Here is a 20,221-nt window from a genome sequence, read left to right on the forward strand (position 1 = left end):
ATATAAGGCCTTTTAAGACATCGTATCAAATATAAGGCCTTTCGAGGTTGATTCCAATTTAAGTCCTTTTCAAGCATGTTTGAATTTCCTTAATTATGGAAGCTCATTTAAATTTAAGGCCTTAAAAGACATCTTGTCAAACGTACGGCCTTTTAAGACATTGTAGCAAATATAAGGCCTTTCAAGGTTGATTCCAATGTAAGGTTTTTTTAGGCAGGAATGCACAATTACAAGTCATTTTAATTTTAAAGTTTGAGTGGAGCACCATATGGACAATATTTATGCTTTCATGTTAACAAGTTTCACAATTTGGCCCCATTTTAACAAGCGAGTGAGTTAAGTTTCGATGTTGCATACACGCTGCCATGTCAAGGGGTGGGTCAGCAGAAAACAGGAATAGAACTGGGTTTTCTTCATGATGAGCTAACACCTTAACAACAAGGCTAACTGACCACCAACTAATGAGTAATCCCATTCTGTTGTGAATCTTTGAAAAATTAAAGTCATGCATCAACGAACTAGAACATATTTCCTTTTGTTGATATTATTTTAGCACATGAATCCAATCGGGCACGTGAAGCACTTCACCTAATCCCTGATCGCAAAATGCTGAGACTGGAGCTGTCTTTGGTTGGACCTTTGGACACGGAGCTTTTCCGCTGTTTGTCAGACGTGAAGCACTTCCATATGCGAATTGTTTTTCGTCAGCAGCAGCGCTCGCCACCAGCTGGTTGTCTGGGGACATCGTCAAACACAACACACGGGCAGAATGACCTGAAACACACAACCGGAAGTTGCTGACCATAGCAGCTGTTTACATATTCTGATAGGCCAGATCAATTTTATTTGTTGTTTTACGGATTTTTGTCCTCAGAAAACATAAAGGAAGGAGGGAACAATATTAAAAAATAAAACTAGAAAGTGTTTTTACTTGTAAAAACAGACGTCTCCCCTTCCCCAATTCAACGTTGAGACCTCAACAGAAAAAAATAATTGAAACTGAAAAAAAAATAGAATTGAAAGAAATGTTCAAACCCCAGAAAGGCACATTTACAGGATATGGAGAGGCAGCATAGCAAATTTGGTGAAGATGGGTCAATTAGATTCAGAATTATGCTCCGGAAACAAACTTTACCCTTCAAAAAGACAAAGTCCAAATTGTTGCCATGAAACCAGAAAAAAATAAAATTGAGAAAAAATCCCCAAACCCCAAAAAGGCACATTTACATGATATGGAGGGACAGTATAGTCAAAATTTGGTGAAGATGGGTCAATTAGTTTCAGAATTATGCACCGGAAACAAACTTTACCCTTCAAAAAGACAAAGTCCAAATTGTTGCCATGAAAACAGAAAAAAATAAAATGACTCCCACCCCTCTCTCACACACACAAAAGGCACATCTACATGATATGGAGAGTCAGTATACCAAATTTGGTGAAGATTGTTCAAGTAGTTTTAGAGTTATGTTCCGGAAACAATGGGAACGCCAACGCCGATGGAAACTCAGCCAAAAACAATATGTCTCCCGGAAGGGAGACATAATCACCAGTCAAAGTAATATTCCTTCTAAATACTGAAAGTATTTTACTTTTGGCAGTTGATGGAGTGTATATGAGGCAAAATACAATCCCCCAAAAAATTTCTTGTAAGTTTACATTTTTGGACAATAAAAACATTAGGATTTTAGTTTTTGATCGGGGAAAAGTTTATAAGTTTACATTTTTGGCCTAAAAAACATTAGGATGTTATTTTTTGAGCTGGGAAAATTAATTTATATTTTTTTCATATTCTTGGAAATATACGACTGGCGGATCCGTAAAACAAGAAATAATTGGTCTGGCCTTATCAATATTTTTCTATCAGCTTTTTCAAATATTTATTCTTCTTTTCTCTGCACTTCATATTCCAGCAACATTCCATCTAAAATAAAGGTCAATATACCTGTGAGATCCACCAGTTTGTCCATGTTAGGATACTTCCAAATAGACAGCTGGTTCTGGGAGTACCCGTGCCCCGAGATCAGCTCTTTGTATTCCTTGGACCACAACATGGAGCACACCTGACAACAAAAGAGTGAGTAACAATCCAGTGATTGACATCATGAGCATCGATGCATCAGTCAACCGATCCTGTTAGGTGAGGTGAAGTGAAAGTGGGTTTAACGTTGTGCTTGAGAATATTTCACTCATATGACGATGTGCATGCGTGTGCATGTGTATGTGCGGCTGCTTGTACTAGCCCAGACTGAAGCTGGTTTTAAAGTGCTAGCCCACTGAGATACCATGCGCGCAGTGAAGCATGAATACCCCACTCAGACACATTATAGTGACTCTGAGCCGACCAGTCCTTGTTGTACCCATTACTGCTGAGCCAGGCGGGACCAACAAGTACCATATTTTAACGTCTTTTGGTATGACGGGGTCGGGGATCGAACCCGCGACCTTCCGCTCTCCGGGCGGACGCTCTAACCACTACACCACGGAGGGCTCAATTGCCCGAGTAGACTGACCTGGGAGTTTGTGTCTGTGGCGGCCAGACAAGCACCTGTTGTCACATTCCAGAATCTGATGTGGCGGTCAGCTGTCCCTCCACCACTGGCCAGCAGATGAGGTTGCCATGGACACCATGCCAGAGCCTGCAGAGAATAAAGGATTCTGTTAATGTACAACACACAATCTGAGAGAAATATTTTGAGTGTCGGAGATATTGACATGTGCAGTCTGGGCTGGGCATGAAGCAGTTTATATCTGATGTCATAGTCAACAAGAAGACAAAGTCATCAATATCCCAACAGTGTTTGCCATGATGCAGAAAACCTGCGTATTTGACGCACAAAATATCTCAAATACGCAGTGAATTTGGAAGCTTAGCGTCATTGTTGATAATGCTACTGGGCCCTTAGATAATCTAAACTTAGCTAAACCTGTAGAGGTTTCCAATTCTTTGAAGAGAATCATCCTTAGGGTACATATATGCATTTTCTGCTGCTGAAAATGTCATGTGACAGTTGTATCAAAGTTTTAATAAAAATATTGTACATTAAATAAAAATCTTTTTTATTTATTATACGGCCCCTACCGTGGAGAGTTACCCCCTGCTACGCATGTGCAGCCAACCAGGTAAGCACCTAGGCCCATGTCATCATTCCTTCTGCTGAAAAAATCAGTGAACAGAATTGGCGGGAGGTGGGTGGCCCTACCCCAAGGGACGATTCTCTTCAAAGAATGTAAACCTCTACAGGTTTAGCTAATTCTTTTCATAGAGATCGTCCTTGGGGTACATATATGCATTAACGCCCAAAGACCGGAGGCTAGGGAGGAGGGAATTCTGTGAAAGTACACAGAAAGGGCGAACATTAGGAAGAATGTAACAGACGGCACAACACTCACCTGTCACGTGTCCCGAAGCTTCCGCAAGAGGCATGATGGGAGGGTAACCGACAGGGAGGAAAGTACTGAGACCCGACCTCTCAGGTTAAGCAAAGCAATATGCACAAAGTGCGAAAGTCAAAAACCCCGCCCACATCGTGAATCTATTAAAAAGCACCGTAAGGGGGAAAACCAACTCAAAACCGACTATAATCTCATGAGAGAAATCGAAAGTAGTTAGATATGATAACAGCAGATATATCAATTATACACAATTGAAAGCAGCGTCAACTGTCCAGATAACCAAGACTCAGTCGGTCAGGGTGGCAGGACAATGTCCACTGGAGAGAACAGAACGGCCAAAATGCGCACGATCACGAGAATGTGTATCGAGCTGATAAAAGTGCCTGATAAAAGTGCTAGGCCTGCTCCAAAGAGCGGCAGAGCATATCTCGTCAATGGGCAGTGCCGATGCAAAAGCCTTTGAAGTGGCCACTGCCCTGACCAAGTGAGCCTTCAACCCCTCAGGGGGAGGCTTGCCCTTAGCTTGATAAGGTCTGTTTGCTAGCCGGCATGCCAGCCTTCCCGCCAATGTTACAACAGAACAGATGGGTACCCGTACGGATCTCTTGTGTTTGCTTGATATAGACCTTGAGGGTCTTACGGACATCCATCGGGTGAGTGTTCGTTGCAGAGGTCCCCGATGTGGAAGGCTGGGTAATAGTAGGAAGTTCGATAGGAGCTATCACATGGAAAGCGTGATCGATCTTCGGACGGTAAGTATCCGGGAGGCGAATACTGACACGATCTGGATGGAACACAGTCAGTACCGGGTCTGCCGACATAACATGTAAAGTCGCCAACCCTACGCCCAGATATTACCGCCACCAGAAATACGGCCTTCCATGTTAACAGCTGAATGGAAATAGCCGATAGGCGTGAGAACGTAGGACCGGACAGCCAATCTAGCACGATTGACAAATCCCAAGGATGCCTGACAGCAGGTCGAACCCGATCCACGCCAGCTAAAAAAGCTGCATAAGAGGTTGCTGCCCCAGAAGAGCACCATTGACATGGGTGTGGAAAGTGGAAATAGTGGTGGAGTAGCCACGAATGGTCGAAAGCCGCCAAGCCTTCTTCCAAACAAGCTTGCAAAACTCCAATACTCAGACTAAATCTGCAGAAAAGGGATCTGCAATCCCCCTATCTGAACACCAGCGCGCATAGCGGGACCACCTATTCTCATATTGAATGTTTGTCGAATCCCACCTCAAAGCCAGAATTGTGTCTGCAACTGCTGCAGGAATTCCGCGTGCTTCGAGGCTAGACCTGACAGAGGCCAAGCCACCCACTCAATCCTTGGATTAGGGTACCCGTACGGATGAGTGGTGAATGAGTGAATGAGTGGTAGAGGCGGTAGCGCCCAGAACACTTTGCCCGTCCAATCCAGCAGGCAGGCGTCGGAAGCCAACACCCTCTGGTCCGGTATTCGAGAGCAGAACACGTGTATCTGATTCGTCCCGCCGGACGCAAACAGATCCACCTGGAACGATCTGTACAAATGGGAGATAACTCTGAATATCTGCCGGTTGAGCATCCACTCGTGCGGGGCCAGGATCCGGCGAGAGAGAGCGTCTGCTCGCACGTTCTCCAGCCCCGGGAGATAAACATGAATCACCTGACAGTCACACTGGTCGCACCAGAGGAGAAATTCCCACGTCTCCCGAAGGAGCGCTAGGGACACCGTGCCGCCTTACTTCAAGATGTATGTCATGGCCGTAGGGTTGTCCAACTGAAGACGAACCACCTGGCCCTGAACATGCTCCCGGAAGCATTTGAAAAGCAACCGCAAAGCTCTCAGTTCTGAGACATCGATGTGAAGGCGGGCTTCGGCTTTGGACCAGAGTCCGGACACCCGATATACTTCCCAGAACACAGACTCCAGCCCGTGAGGGACGCATCGGTTTGAACTGTAAGAGCTGGCGTCAAGATTCCCCACATTGGTCCACCACTGAAGGTCAGGAGACAACCACCCGGGGACTGTGAGACACTTCTCCAGATCCTCCCGAGTAAGCCCACAAAAGCTTGCTGTATAGGGCACATCTTCAACCGTGCAAGCCACATTACAGAGATAATTGCCGCCATATGACCCAGTAGACGGAGCCAAGTCCGCGCTGGTGCCTGGGGCTGGGAGAGGAACGAAGACACCATCTCCCGTACTCTGGTGACCCGGTCGGGCGACAAAGAGACAAGACCCTTGTGAGTTGTGAACCGCGCCCAGAGAAAAAACAAGTCCTGGGTGGGTACCAGGTCGGATTTCTTGAGGTTTATGATAAACCCCAGTCGAACTAGAATGTCTATCACCGTGTGGTTAGAATCTAGGCTCGCTGGCTGAGTTAGAGAGCTGAGCAACCAGTCGTCTAGGTAAGGGTAACAACGCCTTCCTTGCGACCTTGCGAGGGTAGCCGGCACTAACATGAGCTTGGTGAACACCCTGGGGGCAGTGGATATGCCGAAGGGGAGCACCGTGAAGTGGTAATACATCCCGTCGTAAGAGAACCGGAGGTACTGCTTGAACGATGGATGAATTGGCACATGTAGATACGCATCCTTTAGGTCGATCGACGTAAGCCCATCGCTGGTCTGAACAGAGGAGATCACCGAGTTAAGCGTCTCCATCTTGAAGGTGGAACCTCTTGCATGCGATTCAACCCCTTGCGGTTGAGAATGGGACGGAACCCACCGTCCTTCTTCAGAACGAAGAAGTACGTGGAATAAAACCCCGCCTGTTCCTCGCCCGGTGGTATGCGCTCTATTGCGGACTTGTCCAGCAAAGCCTGAACTTCGTCTTGCAGCATACCCGCCTTGACCGGACATGACGGCACCGGAGTGCGACGTATGCCGGTGAACTCTGGCGGGCCTTGCTTCCTGACGGTGGCGGTGGATAGCCCCCAAGTGTTGCTGGTAGCCTTCTCCCACTCCGGCAGGAATAGAGAAAGGCGGCCCCCCACTGGGACGTGTGGTAAGAGTGCGTGAGTGGTCCCCTGCAAATGAACTGGCTGGGACGGACCCACGGTGACAGCCTGCAGGTTTAACAGGAGGTCGGGGCAGACCCCGCTACCGCGAAAAGGCTGCTGGGAGCCAGACGAAGAGGTCTGCTCCTTGCCCTTACCTTTGGCGGGACGGCTCCTCCTCCGACCTCTACCCAGCGGCCGAAGCCAGCCGGCAGACTTGTGCGTAGGCTGCGCCCCGGAGGAAGAACCCGCTACGGGAGTGCGAGAGTGAGAAGCCCGTGGTTGCGTCAACAAGGCCTTAGAGTCCCTGAAGGAGGTAGCTGCTGCAGCAGCCTCCCGAATGACCTGCTGTGCCCCCGGAAACAACGTCGCTCCCAGCCGAAACGGAAGGGCCAGCAAGGTCTGCTGTGTTGCTGCCGAATAACGGGATGTAGACAGCCACAGCTTGCGCATCCCCATGACCTCGCACATCACCGTAGACACGGCAGACCGCAGAGAGTCTCTCATCAAGTGGGCTTGTACTTCAGATAATTGGCGGAGCAGAACAACATCGGAGAAGCGTCCCCAGTGCTCCCTTCAGCCTTCAGAGCCGACCTTTGGATCGAGGAAAGGTACACCTCGTGGACCACTACCGCACCTGCTGCATGGCATTCGGTAGACTTCCTCGTTGGGACTGCACCTGAGGAAGCCGAGCCTCCCCCGTCGGCGACCGAAGTAAACACGCACTCGTCACCCACCAGCACAAAGAACAGAATCATCCCCCAGCTGATATCTCTTAACAAGTTCGGGTAGATCGAACCGGAGGTGAGAACCAACCACGAGGGGATCCATCACGTCCTGCACCAGGGAAGGCAAGATACGAGCTGTGTCTGCGAGGGTTGCCTAAGGGCAAACTGAGGCTTGGGGTTTATACTCGGCAATACGTTGCCTAACCTCCCAGAGAGCCGACGAGAAACGGAAAGTATCCTCCGACTCCTCGACCTCCATAGCCTCGGCACCCGAGCCCGAGTCAGAATTCGGGTTTCACGCGTGAAGAGGAGCGAACCCCCGACCCGGTGGGAGGCGAGCCACAGACGCCCGGGGAAGGGAAGAGCCGAAGGAACTCTCAGCTCCGGGACCCGACAGAATACTCGAAATGTCGCGAGACACGGGAGGAAGCCCGGACAAAACCGGCTCCTCAGCTCTCATGGGGCAGGGTGCCCCAGGGACCGGAACCCCAGGAATCCTCAACGGACCCTGCGCAAGCACCGAGAAGGGGACTGGGAGCGAACCCTTCCCCTCCGGGATAGCTGAGGCGTCTGGACAGGAAGCCAAACGCAAAGGTCGCCTCCAGGCCAAGGGATCAAGCCGGGCTTGACGATCCCACCCCCAGACTCTCGGTCCCTCATTCAGAGTGGGCGAGGAACTCCTGCCGGAGACCTCCAACGGACTTATGAACAAGGGACTTCACAGAGTCCATATGCTGCTGAAACAATTGTGTGATAAGTGACATATCAAAACCACTGGATCGGGATTGAGATTAAGAGTGCGACTTATGCGAAGACCTAGGTTAGCTTGCTTAGCCTTTTTGGCCTTGGATGAGGGAACCTCCTGGGTCAGTTCCCCTCCCGCCTCCCGCAATTCCTTCTAAAAAGGAAGTCAGCCGCCCGCCTCTTCTGGGCCCGGGGAAAAGGCCATACACAGTTCGCATATGTCAGGGTTATGCCCTGCTTTCTCCAAACAGCATAAGCATTTGTCATGCTTATCAGCTCTAGGGACATTCTGCCCGCAGACAGTACATTCCAGTAAACGCCTGAAAGCAAACGCGCAAGCATGTAGCTAACGGTGAACACAGCAGCATAAATATACACTTACAAAACATTGAAAATTACGTGAATGTGACAGCGCAACATCAAATACTTGGTTCATAACGCAATATTTCAACCGGGACGCGCTAAACTTCCAGACTCACCTTGACAGCAGCTTTTCGGTGGGTAGAGACTCACCTTGACAGTAGCTTGGTGGTGGGTACAGACTCACCTTGACAGTAGCTTGGTGGTAGGTAAAGACTCACCTTGACAGCAGCTTGGTGGTGGGTAAAGACTCACCTTGAAAGCAGGTTGGTGGTAGGTAAAGACTCACCTAGAAAGCAGGTTGGTCGTATGTACAGACTCACCTTGACAGTAGCTTGGTGGGTAGAGAAACCTTGACAGCAGCTCGGTGGTGGGTAAAGACTCATCTTGAAAGCAGCTCGGTGGTGGGTAAAGACTCACCTTGACAGTAGCTTGGTGGTGGGTACAGACTCACCTTGACAGTAGCTTGGTGGTGGGTACAGACTCACCTTGACAGTAGCTTGGTGGTAGGTAAAGACTCACCTTGAAAGCAGGTTGGTGGTAGGTAAAGACTCACCTTGAAAGCAGGTTGGTGGTAGGTAAAGACTCACCTTGAAAGCAGGTTGGTCGTATGTACAGACTCACCTTGAAAGCAGGTTGGTCGTATGTACAGACTCACCTTGACAGTAGCTTGGTGGGTAGAGAAGCCTTGACAGCAGCTTTGTGGTGGGTAATGACTCACCTTGACAGCAGCCTGGTGGTGGGTAAAGACTCACCTTGACAGCAGCCTGGTGGTCTGTAAGGACATGGAGGGGACTGACATCGGTTCCGAGGGTTGTGTCCCAGATGTTAAGGAGGTTGTCATTGCCGCCACTGGCTAGGTATCGACCATCATTTGACCACTTGAGACCGCACACCTCCTGGCTGTGGTTGTGTAGGGATCCCACCATATGTTCGGCCGCACGGACGTCGTGGTGATGAATGGCACCTGTTCGGCTCCCACTGCAACAATTATTACCAATTTTACTCTGTAAATATTTGGTCTCCAATATTAAAAGCTCAGTATTATGTTAACGATAATCAACACTGCAACATACAAACCAAAGGCTGATAGAATGATTGTGGAAAGATTGTTGGCTGTTTAACACCGCACTGAGCAATATTCTAGCTATATGATAGTGCACTGTAAATAGCTGAGTCTGGACCAGACAATCCAGTGATTGATATCATGAGCATCGATACTGTTGGCAATGCTATGTACCAAGTCTGACCACCCGATCATGCTAATCGCCTCATACGACAAGCTTGGGTGGTCAAAGACCAATTCTAACTTGGATCCTCATGGTTCATACACAGAATGATAACTGACCTACCCACAGTGGATAGATTGTCTGACTGGAGGGAGGAAGAGTGAGTTTAGTTTGACGACGCACTCAGCAATATTCCAGCTATATGGTGGCGGTCTGTAAATAATCGAATCTGGATCAGACAATCCAGTGATCAACAGCATGAGCATCGATCTATGCAATTGTGAACCGATGAAATATTAACCAAGTCGGTGAGTCTGACCACCTGATCCCGTTAATTAAGCCTCTTACGACAAGCATGGGTTACTGAAGATCAATATTCTAACCCAGATCTTCATGGGAGGAAGAGGATACTCCACCTGTTACAACAAGCATAGGTTGACAGGCACCAATACTAGCCCAGAATCCACTCAGTGGTAACAAAGTGCTGAATATGTTTAAGAAATTTAAGAAATTTTGAATTTAATTTTATAAATGGCAAAAAATTGTTTCAAGTAGTGATAGAACACAGGTAAATTTTGTAAATTAATTTAAATGTTGGCCAGGGCCCGGTCCTCAAAGCGATCGTGGCGCTTAGATGATCGTAACTCCCATACTTTAATATAAACTTCACGACTGTTGTAGCTACAACCGGCTTTGAGGAAAGGGGACCCGGTTGCAAGCCAAGATGGCCACCAAGATGGCTGAAGAAAGAAAAATGGATTCTTGAACTGATCCAGTTGATGGAGCATATGGCAGCAAAAGTGGAAAATGTGCACTTGAAATTAATCAGCAGACAACTATAACAGTACATGTGACCATTTTGGTGCTGACCTGGAGAGGATGTAGGAGTTCCAGCTGAGGCGCCACTCTGGCTGCATGGCCGCCCATCGTCCTGATCAGCTTCTCTTTGGTGGTGTCCCACAGCTGAAACACGACAGGTAGCTTTACTTCAAAGATCTGACAGCTCAGGTTGGAATTGGTCTCCAGCAACCCATGATGATCAGATTATTTGTTTTGTTTGTTTAATGCCGCAGTCAGCAATATTCCAGCTATATGAGGCAGTCTGGACCAACCAATCCAGTGATCAACATCATGAGTAATGATCTATGCAATTGGGATGAACAGGACTTGCTGACTTGGTTGAGTGAGTGAGTTTAGTTTTACGCCACACTCAGCAATATTCCAGCTATATGGCAGCAGTCTGTAAATAATCAAGTCTGGACCAGACAATCCAGTGATCAATAGCATGAGCATCGATCTGCGCAATTGGGAACCGATGACACGTGTCAACCAAGTCAATGAGCCTGACCACCCGATCCCGTTAGTCAGCCTCTTCACGACAAGCATAGTAAGCCTTTTGTGGCAAGCATGGGTTGCTGAAGACCTATTCTACCCGGATCTTCACGAATGGTCGACTTGGTTGACATGTCATCATATCAAATCATGTTGGATATTATTTTTATAATTTTGCAAAAATAGGTTAGGAATCATTAGATATGTTCAAATATATCGCAGTTTCCATTACATGAACCATAGTGAGTATTACTTGTGTATTTGTATTACTTTAGGTGTGCCGCTCACGGACACTGTGAATATATTTCATCCGTGCTATACAATATATACCCAAAGAATGCAAATGAAGCACTATTTCCATCACTGCCTTTTCATCCACGTACCTGCACTGCACCGTTGTTGATGCCGACCGCCAGCACATTGCCCTCCTTTATCCAGCCAACACTAGATATGTACAGGTCGAGTGGACAATCGGAACAGGTGAGCGATGGAACTGTTGGTGGCATTCCACAGGTAGAGGCGCTGCCCAGACACACAGCCAGGAGGTTGGTGTTGGACCAGTCCAGTAGGTTCAAGTCTGAAAGCAAAAACAATTTTTTGGGGGATGATCTTTGAAAATATTTGGGATATTTGCTTGAGAAGAGTATTTCTCAGTCAGCTGCTAGTTGTTTAATGCTGCACTCAGCTAAATTCCTGCAATGTGGCAGAGTGTAAACAACAGAGTCAGACAATCCAGTGTTTGACATCTTGAGCCATGTACTTGGAGTGAGTGAGTTTAGTTTTGCACGCCGCACTCAGCAATAGTCCAGCTATGTGGCGGTGGTCTGTAAATAATCGAGTCTGGACCAGACAATCCAGTCATCAACAGCATGAGCATCGATCTGTGTGATTGGGAACCCGATGACATGTGGCAACCAAGTCAGCGAGCCTGACCACCTGATCCCGTTAAGTAAGCCTCTTGCGACAAGCATGGGTTACTGAAGGCCAATATTCTATCCCGGATCTTCACGGGTGCCATGTACTTGGGTGTGATGATAGGCAAGTCTCATAATCTGGGTTCGGTTAGCCAAACTCATTCACTTTATCATACAGATTGTACACATTTCCGTGCAAATTTCTGGCCTCTTATCCAAATGTACGCACAATAACAATGATCGGTCAAATATGGTCACAGTAATCATCCGGATGTTCACAGACAACCAGGATACGGTGGCGAGTAGTTTATGATTATGATTGCTGTCACTGACAACACTGACTACTCACAGTAATCATCCATCATGTCTGGAGCATCGAGAATTAAGCTCGGGTTCTTTAGCAACATATCTGGTAGCCATGGATCGAGCTTGTAGGCGCTTGTTGGTGCTGTAGAGGACGGACAGACTGTTCATGTGACCTGGCAATAGAGGAGGCAGTGTTACGACATATAGCACACGACTGACTGACTGAGTTTGGTTTCACGCCGCTTTTAGCAAAATTCCAGCAACATCACGGCGCGGGGACACACATTGTGCCCATGTGGGGATTTGAACCGGGTCTTCGGTGACGAGCCAGCGCTTTAACCATTAGGCTACCCCACACGCCCCATATAGCACGAAGAGATGAGGCACTGAGATGGGGGTTCATGATTCCTTATATTATCTTTAATTATTTTATGATACACTTGATTGTCATTGTACTTGATGTACATTGTGATGTGCACGCTAGACTTCTGTATAATTATAGTGCAATCCCAATTAAATATCATGCCACAGTTTAACATGGATTCTAAACATTAGGTGAGGTGAAATTGGGTTGAATGTCATCCTGGGCCCAATATTGCCGAACTATGTCCAGATTTCTACAGGAAAGCGTGCCCCATAGTCATAGTCATGGGGCATGGTTGTGTTGTGTTGTGTTGTGTTGTATTGTAGATGTAATGAGGTGAGGTGAGGTGAAATTGGGTTTAACGTCGTGCTTTGAGAATATTTGGCTCATATGACCGGCGTGCATGCGTGTGTATGTGTATGTGAGGCTGCTTGTACTAGCCCAGACTGAAGCTGGTTTTATAGTGCTAGCCCACTGAGATACCATGCCAAAGTGAAGCATGAATACCCTATTCAGACACATACTGACTCGAGCTGACCAGTCCTTGTTGTACCCATGAATGCTGAGCGCCAGGCAGGGACCAACAAGTACCACATTTTAACGTCTTTTGGTATGACACCGTCGGGGATCGAACCTGCGACCTTCCATACTCGGCGGACGCTCTAACCACTATACCCCGGAGGCGGTCGGGACCAACAAGTACCATATTTTAACGTCTTTTGGTATGACACCGTTGGGGATCGAACACGCGACCTTCCATACTCGGTGGACGCGGCTCTAACCACTACACCACGGAGGCGTTCGATTCTAAACATTAAACTTACACTGACACATTATACTGACACTGAGTGAACCAGTGCAGCAAACCAGTAACATTTCCTATGTTACCGGCTGGGAACGTCGAACAGTGGGAATTCATTTGGTACTTTGTGTTTGTAATTCTTTATCTCAATATTAATTGAGTCACGTATTATGTACGGAAATTACAGGCGCTTTGTGAATGCGAATTGATGAAAGGAGATAACTCTAAATTTGTTTTGCTTGTCATCTGCTGGATTCTATGTCATGTGAAAGTCTAGTATTGGCTAAAAGCCTAACTCTTTATTATCATCCGATATCGTGCTTCAAACAATTCAAAATTAACATTGAGGTGTGCGGTAAGATAGATATGTTGTTCACTGGTCCCTCAGGGCCTAAGCTCAGGCAACATAAACAGAGGTTACTACATCGTCAACTGGGGCGATGGGGTAGCCTGAGTGGTTAAAGCGTTAAGCTCGTCACGCTGAAGACCGGGTTCGATTCCCCAGATGGGAAAAATGTGTGAAGCTCATTTCTGGTGTCCCCTGCCGTGATATTGCTGGAATATTGCTAAAAGCGCGTAAAAACTTAACTCACTCCAACATCAACTTCCACTGAACAGACACTACAATATTTGTGGTTTCAATATGACAAAGGCAATATTGTGTTACACTCATTGTGTTTTCCTACCTTCCTTGGCCTGTGGGGCCTTGTTGGTGTAAGAGAGAATGTTACACTCCTTTGGTTTTCGATCCTCCAGCCAGGGTGTCGTTGAGTTGTTGTCTGTAGGTGTTCTCTGTCTGGTCGGCGTCGTTCTCATTGTTCATTACAGCGTAGTGGCCCATGTCCATGTCGGTGGTGGAGCGGTTGGGGATGAACCTGAAGAGCACATGGTGAGTGAGTGAGTGAATGAGTTTAGTTTTACGCCACTTTTAACAATATTCCAGCAATATCACAGCAGGGACACCAGAAATAGGCTTCACACATTGTACTCGTGTGGGGAGTAGAACCCGGTCTTTGCGCGGACGAGCGAACGCTTTAACCTCTAGGCTACCCCACCGCCCTGAAGAGCACATGGTAACATAGTCAGAAGTATATCATAATGGTGCTATCTGACTGCTGATGGCTAATGGTTTTATAATATTACTTGGCTAACTATTCTTTCCTATTGTTGGGCTAATGGTGTTATCCTAACACTGTGCTAAATGTGTTACTAGTATACTATTTCTGGGCTAATGGTGTCAGGGTTTTACACGATGCACAAATGTGGAGAACAGGCAGAAATCCTAAAATACTGCGTCCAAAAGACACACAAAAATAGTTGTAGTTATCTGTGTCTGTAAGTTCACCGGTCAGTCATGACCACAGTCCAGATGTCCACTGACTCATACCTCTGGAGTAATTATCTCAACGTACACTACACTACACCAGAGCTACAGATAACTTTTTGGGTCATTGAGTTATGTACTCGCTTGTCTTCATCTCAATTGGGTATCCTAATTTTCCTTTGAGTAACGAAATAAATTGTACTCACCTCACTCAAACTCAATTGGGTATTTTGCCATTTTCCATTAATTTTAAATATATAATAAAATTTATAAGTTAGTGTTTGTGATTTACATTTGATCTGTAATATGAGAAACGATGAGAAAGACTGCAAGTTGTCAAGTTCATGTCCTGAAATAGAACCTCTCAATATACTTTAGTTATTTTATCTATCCACCGGTATGCAAGCTACGATTTGACAATTCTGTGAGTACGCATGCACGATCACATTGTTTGAGTATTTACGAAACTTCAAGCGTGCTTGTACATAATAGACTTAATAGGAATTGAGTTTACACATAAATATTTGCAGCTTATCTGTACCTCTGCTACACCATTTCAATACTTTCCAGGACCCGCATATCACCAACATGGGCCCGTACCATTTATTGATGGGGGTCCAGGGGACCCCTACTTTTGTAAGTCACAGCAAAATCCTGGGGTGTGGTGTTATGCTATTTCTGGGCTAATGGTGCTGTCCTACTTCATAAGGACTAAAACTCAGAATTTATCCCTCGGATTCCCCAGTCAAACTTTGAGCCAACCAGACCATGTTTAATCACCTGAACCATTTGCCAGGCAACAGCAAATAATACCTTCTGAATTCTTTACGTATGACACAAACAGGGGGATCTAGCCACCTGTCTTCTCCCTGGTGTCCGTGAAGATTTGGGTTAGAATTTGTCTTCAGCAACCCGTGCTTGTTGTAGTGAGTTGGGTTTTACACTGCTGTTAGCAATATTCCAGCAATATCATGGTGGGTGACACTAGAAATAGGCTTCACACAATGTACCCCAGGGATTTACATGGAGTCCTGAATTTGAGGGTCCTGGGACTCATACTCTTAATTTTCAGGGGTCCTGGACAACAAAAAGGGGGTCCGGGACAGTTAAATATTATTATTAATACTGTTATTGTATTGTGTATCATGATCATCACATTGTTACAGTAATTAAATTGCAAATGATACCATAACCCAACTAGTAGCAAACTTAGTGATAACTTATTGTCACTTTATTGGAATTTTTACAAAATGTATTCGGACCTTTTCTGAGTCTCTTGACGCACTAATAAATTTTGTTGCGTTCATTGTCAATTTTATGTGTATAGAACGCAGGAATTCGCGTCCTGTAAATCCCTGGTACCCATGTGGGGTATCGAACCCAGGGTTTCGGCATGACAAGCGAATGGTTTAACCACTACCTCCAAGCTCGTTGTTAGAGGCGACTAACAGGATCGGGTGGTCAGGCTCGCTGACTTGGTTTAGACATGTCATCCTATCCCAATTGCGTAGATTGATGCTCATGGTATTAATCACTGGATTGTCTGGTCCAGACTCCATTATTTACAGACCGCCGCCATATTGCTGGAATATTGCTGAGTGTGGCAAAAACAAACAAATAATCTTTTCTCTGGGTAGACACCCAATCCACATACACCACGGAAGCTGTTCTAAGTGTTTACTGGATAAAGGCTAGGGCTGGGACGATACACTATGTCACGATACGATATGCATCGCGATATTTTACTTGCGATACGATGTATCACGATACATACACCTTGAAAGAATGACACAGTATTAAGATTTAAAATGGTATATTTCAAGGTATTTGTGTAATAGTAAACAAACAAGTAACTCTATCACACTTGCATATTTTTCTCTATATAAGTACTTTAACATGTTTAAGATAATACTGTTTTGAAAAAAAAGTTGCGTATCGTTTTATATCGATACACCTGTCAACGATACGATAGCTGTATCAAACTTAAATGTATCGTGATGTATCGGTGCATCGTCCCAGTCCTAATAAAGGCCTGGGTAGATGTACAATATCATGATTTCCTGGTCACATTATTTTAAGGCAGTATTATCCCCGCTAAGTATTACCTGTCTTGCACTCCATGTTTTGGCGTTTTGGGCGTCTTCTTGTTGGGCGTCTTTGATGTGAGGGTGGTGCTGGACTTGCCCGGTGTCTTCCCGGGGGTGAGGGTTGTGAAGGGGGTCATTTTCCCACTGCTTGGGGTCTTAGGTGTCTTGCCTGGAGTTCTAGACAGTCTCTGTTTCCATGGTGACAGTAGAGCTACAATGAAGAGATTCTGATAAGATCATATTGCAGGATTTTGATGGAGTTGCTATGAACAGTATTTCACTTAGAGCTGTGATGATATATCGTAGTATCGCTAATCGTGATACCTTATCTGACGATAAATATATCCATAATTGATCAGTTTGATCGTTGACCTCAGAGCTCCTGATAAGATTTAGCTCATGTGGGTACTGTACCCACTGTATTTTTGTGGAATGGGTATTATGAATGTTGAGTGGGTATTTCATTTTCCGTTACCCACTGCTTTCAAATATGTGCATATTTCAGTCACTTTACTCACCTAAGTATTATGTTATTGAGTAAGTTTACTAAGCAGGTATGTTCTGCCTTATGTCATACCTAATCAAAACCAACTTAAATATAATGGAAATTATTTCATAAAAAATCACTCATCCTATACTGACATTACAACACTTGTCCTATAATAACAGTACAACTTGATAGCAATCGATGTCTTTTTCATTACGCAAGCGATTTTTATAAATATATTCCGGACGCATTTGTTATAAACTTTTTGCGTATCTAACATTTTAAATGTGTAATTGGTATGCAACAATTATTTTTCAATGCGTAATTCTAAGCGTATTTTACCCGGATACGCAGCTTATCTGGGCCTCTGGACCTCAAAATTATTAATTTTCACTAGAAATTGACAGGCATGCCATTGCTATCAAATATACTTTGTAAAGAAAATGCCTAAAGATAGCATATCGTGATATGCATCGAATCGAATCGAATCGAATCGAATCTTTCCAAGATATACGATGTGCATCGTATCATGACATTTCTGTATTGTCACACCTCTAATTTAAGTTATATCTTGTGACAGTGTATCAGATTAACAATCGGGGGACAGTACAAGCTGATGCATGTCTCGGGGGTTTACTACTTCAGGAGTGAGTGAGGGAGGCTTGAACCCTATTTAAATTATTTCCACACAACCAGAACATAATTTTGAGTTCAACCCAAGTAGTTTCGAGCACTTAAATAAGGTGAAACATGATTGGTTGACGAAGGGCTAATTAGAAAATGACAATTGTTGTTAGTAGACAACGCCAAGTTGAAAATGGATTTGACAGAGACCGACATAAATCAAAAAAGCTGATTGGTGTTGAGAGTTAAATGAAATTTTTAACTTGTATGAAGAATCGATCCATCGAGGGTCCAATATTGAAAATCAGTTGAATCAAACCGAGGTCAGGGTGAATCTTTGCAGCCCAGGGCTCCAATCAGTATGTCCTATTATCAATCGTTTGGAGCTTGCAACAAACGTGGGTGAACAGTTAGAAATTTTACATCCGCTTTAGGGAACTACGTGTGGTGAAATTAAAGGGATTCAAGTGTTCTACTACCATTCGCATAGAAGGAGATAAGCATATAAGCATGAGCCAGGATAAGGAAAAATAAACGTTTTTTTAAAGCTCTGATCCATGTACAGCCCCACTGATCACAGGGTACAGTGTTCGCGTTACGGAAAAACCTAACTAAATCTACATTTCATGCATGATATTTTCTACCTGCGTGTTCTGCACACAAAGCATTTTGTGTTCTAGAAACAAGTAACCGAAAAACATATTTCCCCCAAGGAAACAACAAAATAAAATAAAGTTTCTCTCCGCTAATTTGACTTGCGATTGATGACAACATGCTCTGAAATGCAAGGAAATGACGTCTAAATTCCAAAATTCGCTCATATGACGACATGCATGCGTGTGTATGTGTATGTGCGGCTGCTTGTACTAGCCCAGACTGAAGCTGGTTTTATAGTGCTAGCCCACTGAGATACCATGCTGCAGTGAAGCATGAATACCCCACTCAGACACATTATACTGACTGAGCCGACCAGACTTTGTTGTACCCATTAATGCCGAGCTCCAGGCAGGGACCAACAAGTACCATATTTTAACATCTTTTGGTATGACGCGGTCAGGGATCACTACACCACGGAGGTGGTTACGTGCTTTAGGAACACAAAGCTTGTTTTCCTACTGCGAACAGTGGGGTATCAACAGTTTATATACCTTGATCAGGAACATTAACTCGGAGGCCACTCTCAAGAGCCTTCCTTTGCCACCTCATCATGGGAGCGTTGGGCATAGGGCCGTCCATCTTGGTGACCTCAGACAGCACACTCTCAAAGTTGAAATGAGACATCAGGAACTATAGGAAAATAACAAGTCACTTCTTCTTCAACAATCATGGATAAGGCTTGAACCAAAATGTTATGGAAGCAAATCATGTGCCAACCATTTGTGGAATATTTCAGCAACATCACTGTAGAGGGCACTGATATCTTCTATGAATTTTACATGCAATCTTTAGGTATGACACAAACAGGTGAAGGAAAGATTTCCGCCCGTAACCTGCACATTTTTTAAATCATTCGATGCCTATGAATATAGGCCAATGGTTTTTATAAACACAATAAACCTTACCCTAAACCCTGGAAATAATCCTAATAAATAGAATACATTTCAATTGGGGATTAGGGGCAGAACTCTTACCATGGTGAACAAACCACCAGCCTTTCTCTGGCTAGATGGTCTATCCACATGCAATGGACTTCAAACACTGTACCCACATTGAGAATCAAACCCGGTCTTTAAAGTGATGAGCAAACACTTTAACCACTGAGCCACCTCACTGTGGAAGGCTGATGTTAAGTGGTTAGGGTATTAATCCATTCACCACCCTGCAGTATCATAAGACAAACGTATGTGAACAATTGTAATTAGTGTCAGAAAATACATATACACCCATGCATTATACATGTTAGTGAACGCTATGTATCAGTAAGAGTTCCTCCCGTTCCCCCATCCCAAATAATATGAATACATATTCTAGAATTAAAAACAAAACTTAACACAACAATTACTAGAGAACTCACAAAATGATTAAAAGTCCAAAATTTAAGTTAGGGCTAGGTTTAGGGTTAGGTTTAGGGTTAGGGTTAGGGTTAGGGTTAGGGTTAGGGTTAGGTTTAGAGTTTGGTTTAGAGTTGGGGGAACGGAAGGAACTCTTTCCCATTATACATTAGCATCGGATCCTTGAACGCAATTAGTGAACAAGCTTGTGAACTTGTGAATTGGTCTATTTGTTGTTTTGACACTAGATTTGAAACACTGGACAATCAAGGGGACAATAAAATAAACATTTCATGCATTTCCTAAACACAACATCATGATTCTAAATTATATTTGTGTAACATGGAATCTGTCGAGCGCGTGAGCCCAATACGTGTTGGAAACACCATGGAACACTGTTTTCACGTGTGCTAAGTTCCAGCATGAAAAGAAACAGGCATATTCAGTGTCCGTCATTTATGTGTTCCGTTCCAAAAAGTCTCACATATGTCTACGACAGGCACTCTTCAAATGCAAACAATGTGCAAAATGTATCATAACTAACAA

At 45.0% G+C, this 20,221-nt stretch overlaps 1 pseudogene; it reads right to left on the reverse strand.

Moving 5' to 3' along the window:
* Positions 1 to 584: 584 nt before the first annotated feature.
* LOC124282761 lies at positions 585 to 18,965 on the reverse strand (annotated as a pseudogene).
* Between the last annotated feature and the right edge of the window lie 1,256 nt (positions 18,966 to 20,221).

Source organism: Haliotis rubra, unplaced genomic scaffold (assembly GCF_003918875.1).
Source record: "Haliotis rubra isolate DU_JTF1 unplaced genomic scaffold, ASM391887v1 Scf302, whole genome shotgun sequence".
Taxonomy (NCBI): Eukaryota; Metazoa; Mollusca; class Gastropoda; order Lepetellida; family Haliotidae; genus Haliotis; species Haliotis rubra.